Source organism: Phoenix dactylifera, unplaced genomic scaffold, assembly GCF_009389715.1.
Source record: "Phoenix dactylifera cultivar Barhee BC4 unplaced genomic scaffold, palm_55x_up_171113_PBpolish2nd_filt_p 000113F, whole genome shotgun sequence".
Lineage (NCBI taxonomy): Eukaryota > Viridiplantae > Streptophyta > Magnoliopsida > Arecales > Arecaceae > Phoenix > Phoenix dactylifera.
Genome location: NW_024067685.1, coordinates 289,237 through 295,236, shown reverse-complemented (window position 1 = coordinate 295,236; position 6,000 = coordinate 289,237).

Here is a 6,000-nt window from a genome sequence, read left to right as displayed (position 1 = left end):
TAATATGATCCTCTGCCAAGAGTTAATGCGGAACTGTCATCGCTCTGGTGGCTCTCCGAGATGTGCTCTTAAGGTGGATCTAATGAAGGCATATGACTTTGTTCGGTGGGATTTTTTACTTGCTGTATTACGTGTTATGGGGTTTCCGGATAGAGTTGTTAGATAGATTGCGGAGTGTATCTCCACTACTCGCTTCTCCATCTCTATTAATGGCGAACTTCATGGATTCTTTCCTGGGGGTCGGGGCTTGCGGCAAGGGGATCCTATGTCACCTTATCTTTTTGTCCTAGCCATGGAGGTCTTTTCGAGTCCGATGGTTAATATGGTAAGGGATAGTGGTTTCAAGTACCATTGGAGTTGTGAAAAGAAAAAGATCTCTCACTTGTGCTTTGCATATGATCTTATCATTTTCTGTAAAGCGGATTTGGCTTCTGTGTCTTTGATCGATGGTTGTCTTTAGCAATTTTGAGACTTCTCTGGACTTATACCAAATCCAGATAAGAGGAGCATGTTCATTTGTGGAGTGCCTTCCGAGCTTCGAATGCAGCTTTTGGATATCCTCGGGTATAATGAACGAACGCTTCCGATTAGGTATCTTGGTGTACCACTCATAACAACTAAGTTAAAGGCTACTGATTGTAAGGTGTTGGTGGATCGGATTATTGCCAAAACCAAGAGCTGGACTTGCCGTGCTCTCACCTTTGCTGGTAGATTACAACTCATCAAATCTATTTTGTTTTCCATCCAAGTTTATTGGTCCTCCTTATTCATCTTGCCCAAATCAATTATTAAGAAGGTGGGATCCACTTTACTTTCTTTCCTTTGGAAGGGTTGTGAGCTTAGCACTAGAGGTGCGAAGGTAGCATGGGACAATATTTGTTTGCCTAAGGAGGAAGGGGGTTTGGGCATTAAGAACATGGTGACTTGGAATAGGGCAACCATGACCAAACACTTATGGGCTCTCTGTAATGATGACGATAACTCTCTTTGGTCTTTTTGGGTTCGTGAGGGAAACCAGGATGCAGCCACCAAGCAACCTAAGGAGGGACTATCCAAGGCCGTGGGAAGCAAGGAGCAATGTATGGAGCATTCTGGTCCGATACATCTTGATGATCCATTACAAACTGGTGGAGGACCAATCCCTCGGTCCAAAGCTAAAAGAACGAAGGAAGCACTTAATGGGCTGATTGAGGAAGCTTGGAACCAGCAAGAGGCTATTGGAGTGGATTTGGACGTGAAGATAGCTTGTGGACTAGTCAACATGATCCATGCAATTATTAGGCCAAATTAGATGCTTACTTGGTGGACATATTGCTGGAGTTTTTCAGATTTAGTTTTATGTTGCTGAATGTCTAAAGGCTAGTGAAGCTTCATTAATGTTCTAGGAAATTGTCTTCATTAATTTCCTAAGAGATTGATCTTTGACTAGTGGAGTTTCATTAATGTTCTAGAAAACTGTCTTCATTAATTTCCTAGGAGACTGAACTATGACTAGTGGAGTTATTATTGTTCTAGGGATTAGACTTTAATTAAAGGCTGGTAGGTTTCCCTTTGGACTATAAAAAGGGTGTTCCTTATGTAAACAGGCAGATCTGAATTAGAATTAAAATTGTGAGGTTATTCACTTCTTTGGTTCTTCATTGAACTTGGAACTTATCAAGGCAACCCTTGTGGCGTTCAAGTGACTTATTATCCTGATTCTATTAGGGTGTGGCGTCAACAACCTTCTATACCTTTGGTTCATGTTTTGCTAAACATCGGGTCAAGGTTCTATCTCTTCCAAACTGATTTTCAGACTTTCTTGGGTTATTCATCAACTTGTTCGTCGGGTTTCTAAGAATCTATCTTACGGGGTTCACATCAGTTGGTATCAGAGCATAGGTCTTCTAAATCAGTTTCTATCCTTGGTGCTTCTTATTTTATTTTGGCCTTTTCATCTTCTCCATTGTTGCTTTCCATATTTTCAATTTCTATTCCTTGAAGTTTAAAGTGCCTCTATTGTGCTTTATATAAAAAAAAAATCAGAAAAAAAAATTGTGAGGCAAAAAAAAAAAAAATTGTGTGGCTTTGGTTTGGAATTCTGAAACAGATTTGAACTGAAAAAGAAAGTAAGTATTTGACTTGTTATTCTTGATCCTTTTCAATTCTTGTCCACCCTCTGAGTTTCGTGGATAAGTTGTTTGTACATTGCAAGGTAATTGCTTTGATTTGAGTTTCTCTAGTTCCTTGAAGAACTAATTTAAGTGAATTGAGAGGTAAAAGGCAAGAGTGAAACACTTGGTGAGTGACATATCATTGGGGTAAAACACCGGGGGGGGGGGAACTTGTGAGGTTTTCTTAACATTCTTGATAGGTTACAACAATGATGTCAAGTGGCGAGGAAGAAAGGACGGCAAAGACACTTGAACAACGAGCTATGCGACAACATTTTGAGCGCATGGAAGTCAGATTTGGTGAAATTTTGGACAGGTTGGAAAGACAAGATGCGAACATTGCTGTGTTGCAAAGGAACCATGCACGTGAAGGTCCTAATGTGCAAAGGCAAGCAAGGCGTCAATTCCAAGTTGAGCATAAGGATGCGAACGATGATGTTTTTGATGAAAAAGCATCTTATAACATGTCCGACCATGCTAGAGTTGATAGAGGTGGTTGGAGAGGAAGGTGGGTAGATGATGTTGATCGCAGCTTGGAAAACATTAAAATGAAGATTCCTTCATTTCAAGGCAAGAGCAATCCTGAGGCATACTTGGAATGGGAAAAGAAAGTGGAGTTGGTTTTTGATTGCCACAACTATTCCGAAGAAAAAAAGGTAAAACTTGCTGCTGTTGAGTTCACAGACTATGCTATTATTTGGTGGGATCAACTTGTTTTGTCTAGGAGGCGAAACTGTGAGAAACCCATTGACACTTGGGAATTTGGTGGCCATGAAGGTTGAGAGACAACTCAAAAGAAAGGGTTCAACAAGGCATGAACGGAATTTGGGGTCTTCCACTTGGAAATCAAATTGGAGCAAAAAGGATGACAAGGTTGAATCCAAGAGTAAGGCTGAAACTTCCAAAGGCAAGGATGCGGGTTCTAGCTTGGATAAAGGTAAATCTATTTCCCAAACTTCTAGAAATAGAGATATTAAATGTTTTAAGTGCTTGGGAAGGGGACATATTGCATCTCAATGTCCAAATAAAAAAATGATGTTATTAAGGGAAGATGGGGATGTTGAGACAGCAAGTGAATCGAATAAAGATGAAGAGCCCATGCCACCATTGGAGGAGAGTGATGGAGAAGAATATCCGGTTAATGGTGAAACCCTTGTCACCAGGAGAGCTTTGAATGTGCAAGTAAAGGAGGAGGATGATGCACAGCGAGATAACATCTTTCACACCCGTTGTCACATTCAAGACAAGTTATGCAGCATGATAATTGATGGGGGTAGTTGCACTAATGTAGCAAGCACTGTTTTGGTTGAAAGTTTGAACTTACCTACTATTAAGCATCCTAGACCTTATAAGCTTCAATGGTTTGAATGATTGTGGAGAAATTAAGGTCAATAAGCAGGTGCTGGTTTTATTTTCCATTGGGAGGTATCATGATGAGGTGCTCTGTGATATAGTGCCAATGCATGCTGGACATATTCCTTTAGGCCGACCTTGGCAATTTGATAGAAAGGTTATGCATGATGGGTTCAAGAATCGGTATTCTTTTGTAATGAATGGCAAACCTATAACTCTTATACCATTAACACCTCGGCAAGTGTATGAGGATCAAAAGAAAATCAAAAGTGATTGTGAGAAAAGAAGTGAGGCCGAGAGGAGTGGTAAAAAGAATGAGAATGAAAATGAAAAAGAGGCTAAAAACAAAAAGAAAGATAAAAAAGAAAAGCCTCAAGAGCAAGAAAAAAAAAAGGAGCTTTTTATGCAAAACAAAGTGAAGTTAAGAGAGCTTTCTTTTTAAAACAGCCAATGATTGTACTTCTGTACAAGGAGGCTTATACTAACGACCTTAACCCATCTTTGCCTAGTGTTGCTATATCTCTTCTGCAGGAATTTGCTGATGTTTTTCCCAATGAGGTTCCCTATGGATTGCCACCACTTAGGGGAATAGAGCATCAGATTGATTTCATCCCTGGTGCATCAATTCCCAACAGGCCAGCCTATAGGAGTAACCCCGAGGAGACGAAGGAACTCCAAAGACAAGTTGAGGAGTTGATAGCAAAAGGGCATGTTAGAGAAAGCTTGAGTCCGTGTGCTGTTCCTGTTTTGCTTGTGCCTAAGAAGGATGGAACTTGGCGAATGTGCGTTGATTGTAGGGCTATCAACAAGATTACGGTAAAGTATCGCCACCCCCATTCCTAGGTTAGATGATATGCTTGATGAATTGCATGGTTCTTGCATCTTTTCTAAGATTGATTTAAAATCTGGTTATCATCAAATTCGCATGCGTGAGGGTGATGAATGGAAAACTGCTTTGAAAACTAAATATGGTTTATATGAGTGGTTAGTTATGCCTTTTGGGTTAACTAATGCCCCTAGTACTTTCATGAGATTAATGAACCATATCTTGCGTGCTTTTATTGGTAAGTTTGTTGTTGTATACTTTGATGACATTCTGATTTATAGCAAAAGCTTAAATGAGCATCTTGATCATTTGCATAAGGTTTTAAGTATTTTGCGAGATGAGAAGTTGTATGCTAACCTCAAAAAATGTTCTTTTTGTACTAGTCAAATTGTATTTCTTGGTTATGTTGTTAGTACTAAGGGAATTGAGGTTGATGAAGAGAAGGTTAAGGCAATCCGTGAGTGGCCTACACCTAAGACCATAACTGACGTACGTAGCTTTCATGGGTTGGCTAGTTTTTATAGAAGGTTCGTTAAGGATTTTAGCACCCTAGCTGCACCTTTAACTGAAATTGTGAAAAAAAGTGTTGGATTTAAATGGGGAAGTGAACAAGAATTGGCTTATAATTTGATCAAAGAAAAACTAAGTTCAGCACCATTACTTGCTTTACCTAATTTTGCTAAAACTTTCGAAGTTGAGTGTGATGCTTCAGGTATAGGTATTGGAGCTATCTTGCTGCAAGAAGGCCGACCCCTCGCCTATTTTAGTGAGAAACTCAATGGGGCAGCTTTGAACTATCCAACTTACGACAAAGAGATGTATGCTTTGGTAAGAGCCTTGGAGACTTGGCAGCATTATTTGTGGCCCAAGGAGTTTGTCATTCATACGGATCATGAATCCTTAAAGCATTTGAAGGGCCAAGGTAAGTTGAACCGACGCCATGCTAAATGGGTGGAGTTCATCGAGTCATTTCCTTATGTGATCAAGTACAAACAAGGTAAGGAAAACGTGGTTGCGGATGCTTTGTCTCGAAGGTACACTTTGATCTCTACTTTGAATACTAAATTGTTAGGATTTGAGTACATTAAAGATTTGTATTCTAATGATTCAGACTTTGGTAATGTGTTTGAAGCTTGCGAACATGCGGCATTTGGAAAATTTTATAGGCATGAGGGATTTCTATTTAGAGAAAATAGATTATGTGTGCCTAATTGTTCTTTGAGAGAGTTATTAGTTCAAGAGGCTCATGGTGGGGGACTAATGGGACACTTTGGTGTGAGGAAACCTTAGATGTCTTGGCTGAACATTTCTTTTGGCCACACATGAAACGAGAAGTAGAGAGGGTTTGTGTGAAGTGCATCACTTGTAAGCAAGCTAAATCTAGATCTTTACCTCATGGATTGTATAAGCCATTGCCAATACCTAGTGAACCTTGGGTAGATATTTCCATGGACTTTGTGTTGGGTTTACCGAGGTCAAAAAGGGGTATGGATTCTGTTTTTGTGGTTGTAGACAGGTTTTCTAAAATGGCACATTTCATTCCATGTCATAAAACTGATGATGCTAACCATATTGCGGATTTGTTCTTTAAAGAGATAGTGCGACTACGTGGCGTGACAAGGAGCATTGTTTCAGATAGAGATGCTAAGTTCTTGATGATGGAAACCA